Consider the following 18,590-nt stretch of genomic DNA (forward strand, 5'->3'; position numbering starts at 1 on the left):
CAATTTCTTTGGGGGAAAGTGCGTCTTATGGGGCGAAAAATACGGTGTATGCATGTTATAGAGCTGGAGGGTTGCTCCAGAATTAACTACATAACATAACTTCTCTGGAAGTGGTTAACAGGATTTATTTTTCCCATGAGAGGAATGAGCTGAGATTTATCTTGGAGGTTCCTGGTCAGTTTCTCATATGCATAGGGTGTTCCCTGCAAACTGTCTTTGTATGTTTCAGGGTGTGTCTCTGTGAGAAGTGCCGGTTTGGCTGTTACAGCACTGTTATTGCCTTCATGTTTGCAGCAGTGTCTCCATCTCAGGAGCCATTTTGGAGTAGAAGTATACAGGTGCAGCTGAGCTAAGCTTGATGGGTAACATGTTAAGTAAAAAATGGCACAAGAGGTTAATTAACTCTTTCAATGTATTTCAATAGTTTGTCAAAATGGTATGAAATAACTCTATGCCATGTGTTATCAGAGTTTTTTTTAGCTCAGCTACATCTGTGGCTCTGCACAGTGTGAGGTATTACTGCAGCAGCGGAATCACAGCAGCTCTAAGGATCATGGTTCTTGGAATGGCTCATATGTAGCTTGTACAGTGGAGGAAATAATTATTTGACCCCTCACTGATTTTGTAAGTTTGTCCAATGACAAAGAAATGAAAAGTCTCAGAACAGTATCATTTCAATGGTAGGTTTATTGTAACAGTGGCAGATAGCACATCAAAAGGAAAATCGAAAAAATAACTTTAAATAAAAGATAGCAACTGATTTGCATTTCATTGAGTGAAATAAGTATTTGAACCCTCTAACAAAAAAAGACTTAATACTTGGTGGAAAAACCCTTGTTTGCAAGCACAGAGGTCAAACGTTTCTTGTAATTGATGACCAAGTTTGCGCACATTTTAGGAGGAATGTTGGTCCACTCCTCTTTGCAGATCATCTCTAAATCCCTAAGGTTTCGAGGCTGTCTCTGTGCAACTCTGAGCTTGAGCTCCCTCCATAGGTTTTCGATTGGATTAAGGTCCGGAGACTGACTAGGCCACTCCATGACCTTAATGTGCTTCTTCTTGAGCCACTCCTTTGTTGCCTTTGCTGTATGTTTTGGGTCATTGTCGTGCTGGAACACCCATCCACGACCCATTTTCAGTTTCCTGGCAGAGGGAAGGAGGTTGTCGCTCAGGATTTCACGATACATGGCTCCGTCCATTTTCCCGTTTATGCGAATAAGTTGTCCTGTGCCCTTAGCAGAAAAACACCCCCAAAGCAAAATGTTTCCACCCCCATGCTTGACGGTGGGGACGGTGTTTTGGGGGTCATAGGCAGCATTTTTCTTCCTCCAAACACAGCGAGTTGAGTTAATGCCAAAGAGCTCTATTTTGGTCTCATCAGACCACAGCACCTTCTCCCAGTCACTCTCTGAATCATTCAGGTGTTCATTGGCAAACTTCAGACGGGCCTGCACATGTGCCTTCCTGAGCAGGGGGACCTTGCGAGCCCTGCAGGATTTTAATCCATTGCGGTGTAATGTGTTTCCAATGGTTTTCTTGGTGACTGTGGTCCCTGCTAATTTGAGGTCATTAACTAACTCCTCCCGTGTAGTTCTAGGATGCTTTTTCACCTTTCTCAGAACCATTGACACCCCACGAGGTGAGATCTTGCGTGGAGCCCCAGAGCGAGGTCGATTGATGGTCATTTTGTGCTCCTTCCATTTTCGAACAATCGCACCAACAGTTGTCACCTTCTCTCCCAGCTTCTTGCTAATGGTTTTGTAGCCCATTCCAGCCTTGTGCAGGTCTACAATTTTGTCTCTGACATCCTTGGACAGCTCTTTGGTCTTTCCCATGTTGGAGAGTTTGGAGTCTGCTTGATTGATTGATTCTGTGGACAGGTGTCTTTTATACAGGTGACTAGTTAAGACAGGTGTCCTTAATGAGGGTGACTAATTGAGTAGAAGTGTCTAACCACTCTGTGGGAGCCAGAACTCTTAATGGTTGGTAGGGGTTCAAATACTTATTTCACTCAATGAAATGCAAATCAGTTGCTATCTTTTATTTAAAGTTATTTTTTCGATTTTCCTTTTGATGTGCTATCTGCCACTGTTACAATAAACCTACCATTGAAATGATACTGTTCTGAGACTTTTCATTTCTTTGTCATTGGACAAACTTACAAAATCAGTGAGGGGTCAAATAATTATTTCCTCCACTGTATGTACAGTACAGACCAAAAGTTTGGACACACCTTCTCATTCAAAGAGTTTTCTTTATTTTCATGACTATGAAAATTGTAGATTCACACTGAAGGCATCAAAACTATGAATTAACATATGTGGAATTATATACATAACAAAAAAGTGTGAAACAACTGAAAATATGTCATATTCTAGGCTCTTCAAAGTAGCCACCTTTTGCTTTGATTACTGCTTTGCACACTCTTGGCATTCTCTTGATGAGCTTCAAGAGGTAGTCACCTGAAATGGTCTTTCAACAGTCTTGAAGGAGTTCCCAGAGATGCTTAGCACTTGTTGGGCCTTTTGCCTTCACTCTGCGGTCCAGCTCACCCCAAACCATCTCGATTGGGTTCAGGTCCGGTGACTGTGGAGGCCAGGTCATCTGACGCAGCACCCCATCACTCTCCTTCATGGTAAAATAGCCCTTACACAGCCTGGAGGTGTGTTTGGGGTCATTGTTCTGTTGAAAAATAAATGATGATCCAACTAAACGCAAACTGGATGGAATAGCATGCCGCTGCAAGATGCTGTGGTAGCCATGCTGGTTCAGTATGCCTTCAATTTTGAATACATCCCCAACAGTGTCACCAGAAAAGCACCCCCACACCATCACACCTCCTCCTCCATGCTTCACGGTGGGAACCAGGCATGTAGAGTCCATCCATTCACCTTTTCTGCGTCGCACAAAGACACGGTGGTTGGAACCAATCAAATTTGGACTCATCAGACCAAAGCACAGATTTCCACTGGTCTAATGTCCTTTCCTTGTGTTCTTTAGCCCAAACAAGTCTCTTCTGCTTGTTGCCTGGCCTTTGCAGTGGTTTCCTAGCAGATATTCTACCATGAAGGCCTGATTCACACAGTCTCCTCTTAACAGTTTTTCTAGAGATGTGTCTGCTGCTAGAACTCTGTGTGGCATTGACCTGGTCTCTAATCTGAGCTGCTGTTAACCTGCGATTTCTGAGGCTGGTGACTCGGATGAACTTATCCTCCGCAGCAGAGGTGACTCTTGGTCTTTCTTTCCTGGGGCGGTCCGCATGTGAGCCAGTTTCTTTGTAGCGCTTGATGGTTTTTGTGACTGCACTTGGGGATACTTTCAAAGTTTTCCCAATTTTCCGACGGACTGACCTACATTTCTTAAAGTAATGATGGCCACTCGTTTTTCTTTACTTAGCTGCTTTTTTCTTGCCATAATACAAATTCGAACAGTCTATTCAGTAGGACTATCAGCTGTGTATCCACCTGACTTCTCCACAACGCAACTAATGGTCCCAACCCCATTTATAGGGCAAGAAATCCCACTTATTAAACCTGACAGGGCACACCTGTGAAGTGAAAACCATTTAAGGTGACTACCTCTTGAAGCTCATCAAGAGAATGCCAAGAGTGTGCAAAGCAGTAATCAAAGCAAAAGGTGGCTACTTTGAAGAACCTAGAATATTACATATTTTCAGTTGTTTCAAACTTTTTTGTTATGTATATATTTCCACATGTGTTAATTCATAGTTTTGATGCCTTCAGTGTGAATCTGCAATTTTCATAGTCATGAAAATAAAGAAAACTCTTTGAATGAGAAGGTGTGTCCAAACTTTTGGTCCGTACTGTATGTGTGAGCGAATTATTATCTTACAGTTGCAGAACTCTGCAAAGAATCCCATAAAGCCATAAATGTTAGTATGTGCACCAACTGTGGACAATGTAGGATATGTCTGCATCAACTGTGGACAATGTAGGAGATGTCTGAACCATTGCCTCCCAGCTGAAGGTCTCCAGTGCAGAGATTGTGGAATGGTTTACTTCTCAGTGGTCAGAAGCTTTCACTCTCTGGTCCTTTCTGCTCATGCATCTATAAGACCTCGATTATCTACAACTCCTGTACCTTATCTCACCTGGATGTAGACTCTGTCTCTGTGATCAGGAGGATTTGCAAGATCTTTGTTTCATGATGGCGTACCTTCATTTACCTTCATTATTAAAAGCTGTGCTAGCTCACCTTGAAATGGTTGCACCTAGAGGGGATAAACCCAAAATAGGGGAAAAAAATAATGGCAGGAGTGTGGTGCCAGCCAGACAGCTAGATTACAGCCGTGTCTTACAGATCCTGCAGTCTCAGCTCAGCGGGGTAACCCCCCTAAGGTAATATTCCAGTGGCCGGTCTGTCTGGGAAAACTCTTTTCTGCCTGTCAGGTTATCTATATGGTCGGAAAGATTGTTTTCTTTCTGAAAGATAATAATTCCTTGTCTATGGCGGAGAGCAAAACTTCTTTGGCTTCAGATTCCTAGTGTCATAGGGATTGCTTCCCCATAAAGTCACTAAGATTAGGGTCCATTCATAGAACCATGTCCGATTTTGCGGACCACAAGTTGCGGATCCATTGAACACTATTCCGCTGTGTGCATTCTACATTTGCGGTTCAGAACTTCCTGCCCTATATGGCAATGCCCATTCTTGTTCTCAATATGGAAAAGGGTGGGGCATTTTCTAACTCTTTCGGGGCCGCGAAATGGATGTGTGGATGTTGACGGCACACTGTGTCCTGTTATTTCATGTGAATGGGCCCTGAATGTCCCTCTCAGTTCATGTGATCCCCATAGACACTCTGTGCAGAGGGACATTCTCTTAGCGCAATTTTTCTTCCTCACCAAATTAATTCTATTTAGAGGGGTCTCCTTTCTACAATACGCCTGTAGGTCTAGTTTCATTCTTGTCATTTTCATTCCATAGATTACCTAAGAGAGCTCAGAAAGAACAGATAGAGAAGAGTAAGTTCTAAGTGTTCAGGCTCTCCAAGCACTAGAAAGACGAAATTTGGAACAGAGAAACATCAAATTTAGGACACAAGGCTTCCGGTGGGATTACAGAACCTTTTCTCAAATTGGGCAAGGATTACGTCAACTCCTGGATAGAATCTTGTACCCAGGTAACTCCCTCAGGTTAAAGTTTCCCCCGAAGGCAAAATGGTCAACCCTTCACAAAGCCTCATATGGTGGTTGTTTCAGGACTTCACAGAAAAATCTTGACCTCTTTACCAGGAAATTTCTGGGGTCTTTTAAAGAGTGTATGCAGTGCCAAAGCTACAGGTAAGATGGAGGTTAGATCTGACGTGTTTAAATAAATACCATCTCTGAATAATTTCATGATCTAACATTGACCAGCAGGACGATTTTATAGCCAAGAGCTCATATATACTTATATGCATGTTACTGCCAATCGATCGCAAGTTCTCAGGTTGGCCATCATTCACCAGGGTATCTCATCTTCAATTCACTGGCCTTTAGTTTCATCGCTTGGTGTTTTTACTAAGTGGCACTAACTCTGCCCTTAGCTTCCAGTTAGACTCCAGAAACTGGTTGCTTAAGCTCTCACAGGAGTGGATCTAGAAATCCAGGTGGATGTGAGTTCTTAGGTCCCGTCACCAAATGCCAGTGGAGTAACTAGAAATAACTGGGCCCCACAGCAAATATTTGAACAGGGTTCCCCCAGCATTTTCTGTGCAACCCTGCCCCCCCCCCTTCCACCCGTGCAACTGCCGCTCTTGGAGCTGGTCAAGATTGCTATCAGATCAGGTCAGGCAGCCACTCTGTCTACAAATATATACTTTCCTGACCTCTTAGATAGAAACCGTAACATGGGCATTAGTGTATATTGCAAACCATGTGCAGCGTTCCCCGCTTGTTAGGCATCCACTCATGGAACCAGTACCTGCTTATCCCTTTCTCCTGAAGAAGCTCCCACTATAGGGTTAACAGAAATGCGTCGAGCAGGGCTTGTTCTTATTAGGTAGCCTTACCCAAGCGGCAGCAGGGGTCTTCCAGTAATCTTCCCTGGTGTTAGCCACACAGACAATCCTGGGCAGCTCTGGGGAACCAAATTAACCCCTGATTAATGTAAGATAGCTGGACCATAGCCTCTAGTGAATACAAAAAAAGAGACTAGGTCCATAGCTGTCAGAATCAGATTAGGGACCTGTCCGCAGTAACATTGTATTCCACTGTGTGCATCCATAAACAGTGTCAATCATATCTGCGGCGTAAGTCCGGGATACAGCCGAATATACACTGTACCCCTGACTTTTGGCCCTATCTGCCCATCTCTGAACAATAAGAGGGACTAGCTGTATTTTTTATAATTATCTAATAAAGTTTTGTTATTATTTTATTTTAACCACTCTATTAGGCAGTGAACTATTGAACATTGCAAACCAGCATTGTTTAAGGAAGAAACCAATGTTTATAAAGTCTGGTTCGTCTTGTGGTGATCAAGCCAGAGACGCAGGAAGACCTGTATTGATGGCTTCGTCCAAGAAATACTGAGCAAAGTAGATTTTTATGGCCATTCCGATAACTCTGGTCGGGAAGTACACTTCCACATTCTTTGAGTTCAGGGGATGTGGTCTCCTCAAGAGATGTATCTGTGATCCAATATCAGAGACCTGGGAGCAATATATCTAGCTCTTTATTTAGGGGAGGCTCAAGAATCAGTCAGTGGGGGAGCAAACAGATAATCTTAACCATGTGCTATATTAACAATTTGACTGTTCGGTATTATCTCCGTCCTGAACAGTCAAAAAGACTGAACTGAAGACATCCTGATGCATCCTGAACGGATCGCTCTCCATTCAGAATGCATGGGGATAAAACTGATCAGTTATTTTCCGATATAGAGTCCCTAGGACAGAACTCAGTGCCGGAAAAGAAAAACGGAAGTGTGAAAGTACCCTTAGTCGCTTGGGTAGAGTAAAGAGGAAAAAAAAACATTGGATCAATTATGCAGAGCCTCTACATGGTCTTCTCCATGCATCTTTACAAAACAATATAGGTTGGATGTATCTGATGTTTATAATTCAGCTTTTGACAGACAAGTGATTATTAAGGCTGCAATTTCGACCCCCCCCCCCCCTCCTTGTTTAATACTGCTCTTCAGATCCCTTGTGTTGTGCTGCCTGTAGCACGATAAGGAAAGTCTAAATTTGAGTCCAAAGGCAGCACAAATATCCTTCCCTGAAAAAGACATTGCTTGGAAAAAACACATCTACCTACTGGGTGTGCACTCCTTTATAGGGGGGTTAATTAGTCTGATTTGCTAATGATTTATCTTCTGTCCTAGACGGGAGGAGCAAGACATTAACCCTTTGTGTTGTGCTGCCTGTAGGACTCAATGAAAGATAAATAAAGCAAATTTAGACTATCTCATATCTATCTACCCGATATAAAATTTTAATTCAAATAAACTTTATTGGAAGGAATAAATACATATTAGCATTTCCAAAGCAAGTGCTAAATAATTTGGCTGGGATGGGGAATGGGTATAAATGGGCATAGAAGTCTGTGGCAAATCACGCTCCTCTCAGTAGATGCATGCACTGGCATATTGTGCGGGCATGGCTCCTGTGTTCTCCTCTTCCTCCGTCATGTAGGTGAAGTCTGGGAAGAGCTCAGACAGTCTCCTGAGGTGTGTACCCCACTACTGAGTATTGCAGTATCTATCTATCTATCTATCTATCTATCTATCGCAGGCACCGGGCAGTTTAACCCCTTCAGATTCCACAGTCAATAGTGACCGCAACATCTGAGCGGCTAAACAAAGGAAGTGATTGTGGAGCAGGATGTATTAGCCCACCTGTCAGAATTACTATGCAATGTATAGTTTTATAGTACCCTAAGGTCACTAAAGAAAATGTAAATTTTAAACAAAATTAATACAAACAAAAAAACAAACAAACATAAAAGCCAACATCATTTTTATTGCCGCATATTGGGTGTCAGAATATGGCGACACAAAGCAATCTTTCACTTCTTGAAAGTAGTAACACATAGCAAAATCCATATAAATTTGGTATCTCAAAAGCCAAACTGTTAAAACGTCATCATTACCGAGCAGTGAACAACATAAAAACAAAACCTTAAAAACAATGACAGAATTGCACTAAAACCAGCTTTATATGATTATGTTGATAGAAAAATAAAAAGGTCAGGGCTTTTTTTTTATTTGCTGAACCTTAAAGGGGTTGTCTCCCTTCAGCAAATAAATAGTATTCATCATGTAGAGAAAGTTAGTCGTGCTTGCACACTAGCCTATGTGCGTTCCCATGGTCCCGGCCACCAGAAAGGTCGCTTTTTCCTGTACCACCAATGATCGATTACTGGGTGGTCGTAACTAGGGAAACGAGCAGTGTATAGCGTGATGGAAAAATGAATCAAGCCAGCAAAGGAAGCAATATATATATAATAACAATACATTAGTAAGTGCCTTGTATTAACTTTCTCTACATGATAAATGCCATTTGCTAAAGTGAAACAACCCCTTTAAGTATCCAAATAGGCTGCATCCCTAAGAAGTTAAAAAGGCTCTGCAATGTTCTACTTTTATATTAAGGGGACTTCTTTTGATCAGGATCGAGAAAGCCTCACTAAATCTATGGTGATTCACTACATGATAAAATATTAAAGCATCCAGGGGGATGTTTTTTCTCGTCACTGTATGTTTTCTAGCTCAGGCATATTAAAATATATCGGCAAAGTTCTGAAAGCCATTAAAAAGAATAACTTTTAAGTTAAAGTAAAGAAATCCAATCCTAAAGCGACCGCATAATGACATTAGGGAGAATCCAATTACACCAATGTCATTGACCAAGTGATCACCATTTCAATGCAGGCATCGTCCTCATGCCTACGACTAAAATAATACAAAAAAGTCTCAGAATTTTAATAGGTAAGTAAAGCAATGGAGATTTGTTTTTGTTTTTTGTGGTCTACTCCACAAAAGATTTGCATTGTTAATGGTATGATGGTGTATGCAGTTAAAGGGGTTTGCAGCGTTAACTTTTTGTTGTAAAAGGCAGCGAATATATTAAAATAATAAAATAAAATAAAAACTAACTTCTCAGACCCCCCTCTACTCCAGCGCCACAGATCCAATGTTCCCTGCAGCGATGACTGTGCTTTTTGGCTACAGCAATCACTTGTATGCTGCAGCCAACCACTGACCACATCGGTATGCAGCACGAGATCACTGAGGTCAATAATTGGCTGCAGCAGTCATGTGTGATAAATGGGATGGTCCCCATTGCAGTCATGAAATCAAAGCAGGGAGAATAACTTCTTTAATATTTTTATATCTTACCAGGGTTTAAAAAAATAAAAAAAATTACTCGGACAACCTCTTTTAAGGGGTTGTGTCACTTCAGCAAATAGCATTCATTTTGTAGAGAACGTTAATACAAGACACTTACTAATGTATTGTAATTATCCATATTGCTTCCTTTGCTGGCTTGATTAATTTTTCCATCATATTATACATTGCTCGTTTCCATGGTTATGACCACCCTGGAATTCAGCAGCAGTGGACGTGCTTGCACACTATAGAAAAAAGCACTAACCTATGTCCCGGCCACCAGATAAGCCAGAGCTTTTTCCTATAGTGTGCAAGCACGGCCACTGCCGCTGGATTGCAAGGTAGTTGTAACCATGCGAACAAGCAGTGTATAATGTGATGAAAAAATTAATGAAGCCAGCAAAGGAGGCAATATGGACAATCACAATGCATTAGTAAGTGGCAAGAGACAACCCCTTTAAGGGAATTTATGTGTACCTCACAGAAAGTTATTAGAGATGCGCAAAGTTCTTCAAAATTAGATTCGGCTTCTTTGCTGAATAAATTTGTTACAAAGAGCATTTTCTCTAAGTAGTGGGTGCAAGGGAGCGACGATTGCGACGCCCCCGTCATTGAACCCATCAGATGTCACGTTCATCGCTGATCGCGGCATCTGAGATCAATAGAAAAGCATTTTAGGGGTTGCTCCTAAAAACATAAAACATTTAATTGTACTTACCTCATCCATTTGAGAGCGAAGAGGCTGCCTCAGCCATCTTTATTGAAGATTGAAGATCCAGCGCGAAATCTTGCGCAGTACGTGATTACGTCATCATGTAGGGCAGCATGGTGACGTCATAAATCACAGTGCACGAGATTTCTCGCGGGATCTTCAAGTAAGATTGCTGCAGCGGTCTACTCACGTGCAAATGGATGAGGTAAGTATGATTGTTTCTATTTTTACTGCCATTTCAGGGAAAATCGATTAGTTACCATGAAGCACAAGGAAATTCGGCTTTGCTGCAAATCGAATTTTCCCTGAAATTCGGATCGAAGTCCACTTCAATAACTTCAATTCACTCAACACTAGAAGTTACCTATCAAACGAGGAAGAACTGGTGAAGACGTATATATTTTGGAGTCTTAGCTAAAACATTCCAGAATTAACTAATGTTTAACCCTATAATTACACAGCCTAGTTGGGTAGTTAAAGGGAATCTGTCACCACATAGGTAGCTATAAAACCATCTTGCATGCCAGATGCACACTTGTCAATACATTCTAATGGTGTTGGTCCTATTTCCATTGGTGGCTTGTTATGCTAATTAGCCCCTGGGTGCAATGAGAGTGATTCTGTTGCACCCCGCTGCACCTCAGGCTCCTCTTCTCTTCCTTCTCGATCATGCCCCTACCACTTTGACTGACAGGGCAAGACAGTGAAGAAGTACTCACGCCTGGCCCTGAAGTCGCCGAAGTCTTGCAACTAATGAAGTAAAGAGACAAAGTTGGCATGAAATAAACGCCAAATAAACAAAGAAATTCATTAGGTATAAGCAAAAAACAAACAAAAAAAACCTCACTTAAAATGCCAAACATTGCCATGGTACAAACAAAGTAGGTCATACACCATTATGAGTGACCCCACCCCAGACTGACCCCCTATTTAATACCTACAATATAAATGCATTAAAAAGATTACAGCGGTCCCTCAAGTTACAATATTAATTGGTTCCAGGAGAACCACTGTATGTTGAGTAATTGGTTCCAAAGCCCCAAAATGTCATCCAAGATAAGAGAAAATTAAGATTTAGGAAAAATAAGCAGATAACTAAGACAGAACCTTACATATAACCAGGGGCGTTGCTAGGGTCTCAAAAGATCCGGGGCCCAAGCCCCGATGCATATTGACCAATTCTCTATATTCCTCTGTTTAGTGTCCTCAGAAATTATAATTCCTCAGACCCTCCACCATACAGTCCCATGTAAATAACATTATTTCCCTCCCTTGATCATAGTCCCATGTAAATACCATCACACCACCTCTCCAACCCCCTCCAATATACAGTCCCATGTAAATAACATCCCTCTCTACCTACAGCCCCCTCCAAAATACAGTCCCATGTAAATAACATCCCTCTCTACCTACAGCCCCCTCCAAAATACAGTTCCATGTTAATAACATCACACCATCTCTCCTGCCCCCTCCAATATATATATATAAATAGCATCACCCCCTTCCGAGCTGCCTTCAACATATAGTCCCATGTAAAGAACATCACCCCCTCCCCAGCCGCCTTCAACATACAGCCCCATGTAAATAACATCACCCTTCATCATTCAGTCCCGTGTAAATGATATCACTCCCTTCCACAGCCGCCTTCAGCATATAGTCCCATGTAAATAACATCACCCTGCCCTAGCAACCTCCAACATGCATTCCCAAGTAAATAACACCTCACCACAGATTCTTCATAGGACTTTTCTTCACTGCTGAGCCATCCTCTCCTGCACTGGTCGCATGATGGTGACATTATCGCAGGTCCTTTTCAGCTACTGCATTTAGAACTGATCACATGACCTGTGATGTCACCAAAGGTATTTTAGCTCTTGCATTTCATCAGATTCAATTGTATTGCCGTCCTCTATGTAGCAGGCAGGACATTCGGGGTCTGGGACAAAACATCAAGGGCCCAGACCCCGGATGTTTTAACCTAGCAATGCCCCTGCATATAAGGCCTCATGCACACAACCATTGTTGTGTTCCGTGTCCGTTGTTCTGTTTTTTTCGTGATTTTCTGCGGACCCATTGACTTTCAATGGGACCGTGGAAAATTCGGAAAATGCACCGCTTGTCATCCGAGTCCTTGATCCGTGTTTCCAGTCCGTGAAAAAAATATGACCTGTCCTATTTTTTTCACGGACAACGGTTCACGGACCTGTTGACTTGAATGGGTCCGTGAACCGTTGTCCGTGAAAAAAATAGGACAGGTCATATTTTTTTCACGGACTGGAAACACGGATCACGGACTCGGATGACAAGCGGTGCATTTTCCGAATTTTCCACGGACCCATTGAAAGTCAATGGGTCCGCAGAAAATCACGAAAAAACACGGATGCATACAAGATTGTCATCCGCATCCGTGAACGTTTTTTTTCCTATCATTTGGAAGGCAAACTTGACTTAGATTTTTTTTCACTTTCCTTCATGTCTGGTAATTCTCCAAAAATCAAGGAAGACCCAAGGAAACAAAAACGGAAACGGATCACGGAACAACGGAACCACGTTTTGCGGACAGTGAAAAAATACTGTCGTGTGCATGAGGCCTAACAGTCAGGAACAGCTGCTAACTAGCAGCTAATTCAACTATTTTACCAGAGACGTGGCCTCGATTGATTGGATCTGAGACGTTGTATGTTGAGTCTGGTTTCAACTTGTAATGGGTCAGAAAAGACCATTGTATGTTGAAAATATTGTATCCTGAGGCTATTGTATCCTGAGGGATCACTGTATATCATATGTGCAAAAGTACCCAAGAGCATGATTATACCCAAAATGAGCAACTAATCAATTAGAAGATATGATCATAGTGCAAAAATCATTATAGCAGCAAAGGTGATCATATCTGGAACATCCCCATGCGTATCACCACACTCTGTGGCTTCCTCACGGGCAACAACCAAATCTGGTCCCATAGTTTAAATAGGCAAATCACAGCTGAATAGATTATTAATTGTGCAATACCTGTAATAATCCCAATACTGGACGACTGCGGAATATAAAGTCCGCGTACCACTAATACCAATATACAGAATACTCAAACAATGTATGATATAATGGACATGCATAGAATATAGTCAACAAACACGTGATGTGGCGAAACCAACCTCGCCACTGTGTTTTGGAGGGGGCTGTTTGAAGGCCTCTTGCCTCAGGATTATGGCCCATGCTAACTTTTGAACCCCTGAACCTATTCAAGTGAATTTTGGATAGGTTTGTCCCCCAAGTTATACTGTTTAAATTGATGTAAGTTATATGTATGGACAATGTAACAATTTATAATAAGTGTAACTTGTCAGCTTGGGAGAAATATGCTTTGTGTGTTTCTATTATCCCATTGTGCCATTGTCCCATTGTGTGTTTAAATGGTGATGTCTGTCCTGTTGTCTCCACATGTGTATTGGCGATCTCCCTTTGTCCTGAGAGATAATAGGATTGCCCTCGGTTGTCTCCGGGACAGAGAGGAGGAAACCATGATGCATTGTGGGGATGTGTTGTATCTGTTCTGTGTCGCAGTCTCCCTTCTGGTCCTCTAGGGGGCGTGAACGATTGGTTGCTGTACTTGCATTGTGTGTGTTGTAAGATATTGATTGGTTGGATTTCAAAACCCTGTGGGCAGTACTGTGTTTGTTTTTTATGAATAAAAGAGGCTGTACCTGAAGTACAGTCAGACCACTGCTTGACCCTCAACACAGAGCCTTGTCTCGTTATTGGGGGGATTCCCTGTATGCTGTTAGAGACTGATTTCCAGGCGTGTAAGCTGATTGTATGCTTTTCCTGTTCGTCTGCTAGCAGCTATTCGCAAGGTTCCAGTTTGGAGTGCTATTTTGTATCCAGTTCGGGAGTTTGGTGTTCTGCAGTAGCTGTGCCTGTCTCTCAGAACGGATTTTAACCCCTTGTCTGCTGAATCGGTCTGTTACAATTGGTGGCAAGCAGCGGGATCATTCCTACAGCCAGAAGGACAGCTACAGGAGACACCATTTCTTTGGATTTTACTACTTAAGGGCAACGCATGTCTCAGTACAGCGACCCTAAAAGCACCAGGATGGAACCAGCAGTGGAGTACAGATACTCTGTTGAGGAATTTGACCGTATGATGTGGTTGCGGCTGAACTTCTTCGGACCCAATCCAGCTGAGAAATCCATGAAGTTCGTGAGAAGTCTAGTGTCTAAGACCCTACTATACCGGGCAGAAGGTGACGGTCAGCTGCCACGTTGGGTGGACCTCCATCGGAAGTTACAGTTGCGGGACAGAGGGAGCCCAGTCTCCATTCCCTAGCGGCAGTGTGAATTGCAGGGAATTAGGAGCCCAGTCTCCATTCCCCAGCAGCAGTGTGAAGTGCAGGGAGAGGAGAGCAGCGTCCTCCCTCCCCAGCGGCAGGCTGAGTTACACGGGGCAGAGGTAGTTGTTCCTGCCCCCCAGCAGCAGAGTGATATGCCGGGAAGGCAGTGTGAAATGCAGGGAGAGGAGAGCAGCGTCCTCCCTCCCCAGCGGCAGGCTGAGTTACAGGGGGCAGAGGTAGTTGTTCCTGCCCCCCAGCAGCAGAGTGATATGCCTGGAAGGCAGTGTGAAATGCAGGGAGAGGAGAGCAACGTCCTCCCTCCCCAGCGGCAGGCTGAGTTACAGGGGGCAGAGGTAGTTATTCCTGCCCCCCAGCAGCAGCATGATTTTTTGGGAATTGGGAGCCCAGTCTCCATTCCCCAGCGGCCGTGTGATGTACAGGGAATTGGGAGCCCAGTCTCCATTCCCCAGCGGCAGGCGGAGTTACAGGGGGCAGAGACAGTCGGTCCTGTCCCCCAGCGGCAGAGTGTCCTACAGGGAATAGAGAGCCCAGTCTCCTTTTCCCAGCAGCAGGACACTGTATTGGGAGCGGAGGCGGTCGTTCGCCCTCCCCAGCGGCTGGAAGTATGTATGGGAGAGGAGCTCGTTACCCCCTCTCCCCAGCGGCAGCTTAACACACCAGGGGGAGACAGTAAGCCCCACAACAGTGCAGATGGGACCGTGGTCTCTGCACTTACAGCACAGGGGGTAGGGACAGTCGGTCCTGTCCCCCAGCAACAGGGCTGTTTAGCCAAAGGGGAGACAGTCGGTTTCCCCCTCCAACAACCAGACTCCAACCAGGCTTCTTCCGTGGTAGCGCTGGTACCAGGGCAGAGTCCCGCTGATCCCTGCCCACAAAGCAACCTCCACTCTAAGCCAGGGAGCAACTCAGAGACCGGGAGTACCAGCTACCAATATAACCTTGGTGGATTCACTGGACAGAGACAGGCTACTAAATTCAACAGGTCCAGTATTTGGTTGTGGGTGGGCTGCCAGACTAACTCAGGTACCGACCGGTGTGAGGTCAGGTATCTGGTTAGTCTTCCCTGGGGGGGGGGGGGGGCCATAATCCTGAGGCAAGAGGCCTTCAAACAGCCCCCTCCAAAACACTGTGGCGAAACCAACCTCGCCACAGTGTTTTGGAGGGGGCTGTTTGAAGGCCTCTTGCCTCAGGATTATGGCCCATGCTAACTTTTGAACCCCTGAACCTATTCAAGTGAATTTTGGATAGGTTTGTCCCCCAAGTTATACTGTTTAAATTGATGTAAGTTATATGTATGGACAATGTAACCTCACAAAGTTGTAACAATTTATAATAAGTGTAACTTGTCAGCTTGGGAGGAATATGCAAAAAAAAAAAAAAGTTTAAAATAAATTCATAAAAAGTGAAATTAAGAACATAAAAAAATCTGAAAATTTATAGCTACAGTTACTTATTTTAGCAATAGCATAGCAAAATACATACCCCTCTTTTTCATTTATAAAAAAGTAAAAATAAAAATAGTAAAAGAGTAAAATATACAAAAGTATACATTTTTTCCCCATTTTTGCTTTCTTTAAAAATTTCTAAATTTAGAAATGAAAGAACTAAAGGGGCAGTAGACTAAATAAAACTTTACTTTTAATACATCAGGAGATAAAAAAGCCCCTACTAGACAAACAACGATTAAGACGTGCCCGGTGGGTATAGGCACCGAACAAAAAATGCCACTGGTAAACAGGCAGGGGGGGGTGTGATAGACGGGCGGTGGATACGTAAACACAGACCACTAGCCCTAGTACCTCCCTGCTTGACCTGTGACACCCTATAAGTATCCGAGTGACGGGGTCCAAAAAACCCCGCAAGGGGTGGCCCAGACAGGAACTCTGTTCCTAGATACAGTTCCCTGGTGAAGCCCTATCAGAGCAGTGCCAGAAAAAATAGGTGGAGTTCCTACTTGGGGATACTGAAGGGTACAAGTGAACACAATACAATAACGAAAAAAAAGGGGTATAACACCACCTGAATGTAAGAGGTCAGAGTGAGTGCATACCTATATAGTCCCCTAGCACTCACTCTGACCTCTTACATTCAGGTGGTGTTATACCCCTTTTTTTTCGTTATTGTATTGTGTTCACTTGTACCCTTCAGTATCCCCAAGTAGGAACTCCACCTATTTTTTCTGGCACTGCTCTGATAGGGCTTCACCAGGGAACTGTATCTAGGAACAGAGTTCCTGTCTGGGCCACCCCTTGCGGGGTTTTTTGGACCCCGTCACTCGGATACTTATAGGGTGTCACAGGTCAAGCAGGGAGGTACTAGGGCTAGTGGTCTGTGTTTACGTATCCACCGCCCGTCTATCACACCCCCCCCTGCCTGTTTACCAGTGGCATTTTTTGTTCGGTGCCTATACCCACCGGGCACGTCTTAATCGTTGTTTGTCTAGTAGGGGCTTTTTTATCTCCTGATGTATTAAAAGTAAAGTTTTATTTAGTCTACTGCCCCTTTAGTTCTTTTGTTTGCATTTTTGAGCAGTATACCGGGAGGCCGTAACGGTCCTTCCCGCTAAGACCACCATTTATTGTAAATTTAGAAATGCTTTGTTTTGAAATGCTTTGTAACAGTTAGGCTGGGTTTACACGGGCGTTGCGGGAAACGGCGCGGGTGCGTTGTGCAAACATGCACGATTTTTCCGCAGAAGTTCGGGTTTAGGGATCGGGGTTGTGTAGATTGCAATATTTTCCCTTATAACATGGTTATAAGGGAAAATAATAGCATTCTTAATACAGAATGCATAGTACAATAGGGCTGGAGGGGTTAAAAAAAATTAAAAAAATGAAACTCATCTTAATCCACTTGCTCAAGCAGCCAGCATCTCTTCTGTCTTCTTCTTTGCTGTGTACAGGAAAAGGACCTGTGGTGACGTCACTCCGGTCATCACATGGTCCATCACATGATCCATCACCATGGTAAAAGATCACGTGATGGACCATGTGATGACCGGAGTGACGTCACCACAGGTCCTTTTCTTGTACACAGCAAAGAAGACGACAGAAGAGATGCCGGGCTGTGCGAGCAAGTGGATTAAGGTGAGTTAAATTATTTTTAATTTATTTTTAACCCCTCCAGCCCTATTGTACTATGCATTCTGTATTAAGAATGCTATTATTTTCCCTTATAACTATGTTATAAGGGAAAATATTAATGATCGGGTTTCTATCCCGATCGTCTTCTAGCAACCGTGCGTGAAAATCGCAACGCATCCGCACTTGCTTGCGGATGCTTGCGATTTTCACTCAGCCCCATTCACTTCTATAGGGCCTGCGTTGCATGATAAACACACAATATAGAGCATGCTGCGATTTTCACGCAACACATAAGTGATGCGTGAAAATCACAGCTCATGTGCACAGCCTCATAGAAATGAATGGGTCTGGATTCAGTGCGTGTGCAATGCGTTCACCTCCTGCATTGCACCCGCGCGGAAATCTCGCCCGTGTGAACTCAGCCTTAGAAAATGGCACAAAAAAAGGTTTAAGATGTCCCGTGAATATAATGCCCATAATCTACCTATCACCTAGACATACCGAATAGGACAGCAAAAAGCAAAAATAAAATAAATATAAATATATGAGCATGTATTTCACCTACAACCCCCTCTCCCCAAGAAAATACACAGGAATTTTTTGTTTTGCTTTTATGGTGTTCACCATGCAGTAAAAATAACATGATACCTTAATTCTGCACATTCTCATGATTACGGTGATACCAAAATAAGGGTAGTTGCATTTGTATTTTTTTTTTATTTTAAATGCCACTTTTTTTGTGCATGTTTTAGTTAAAAACAAATAAAAATTTAATAAAAATTTGAAGTAATAAAGAAAAAAGGTAATTTATGCTACCAGAATAAAATTTAGAGGAGTATGTAAGTGCTCAGTCCTATTATGACTTTGTGCATCCTTGAGTCATAATACGAAGTCTAAGGGGCCATACTCTAACTTCATATACCCCCCGATCTTATACTGTACAGGGACAAGGAAATTACAATTTTCTCTAGGCTTAATTTAATATAAATATACATCTTTCTAAAAAAAATTATTAAAGGGGTTGTCCGGGGTTTTGATACTGATGGCCTATCCTCACAATAGCTCATCAATATCTGATCAGTGGGGGTCTGACTGTTTGAAGCTGTGGCA

The 18,590-nt window shown here is 43.1% G+C and overlaps 1 protein-coding gene across 1 annotated transcript in view; it reads right to left on the bottom strand.

The window, feature by feature from the left end:
• The window catches only part of RXFP2 (relaxin family peptide receptor 2), a 331,515-nt gene that overhangs the window by 32,001 nt on the left and 280,924 nt on the right, over positions 1-18,590 (bottom strand). The gene's annotated exons all lie outside the window — the stretch shown is intronic.

The sequence above is a fragment of the Bufo gargarizans genome, chromosome 3 (genome assembly GCF_014858855.1).
Source record: "Bufo gargarizans isolate SCDJY-AF-19 chromosome 3, ASM1485885v1, whole genome shotgun sequence".
NCBI classification, from domain to species: Eukaryota; Metazoa; Chordata; class Amphibia; order Anura; family Bufonidae; genus Bufo; species Bufo gargarizans.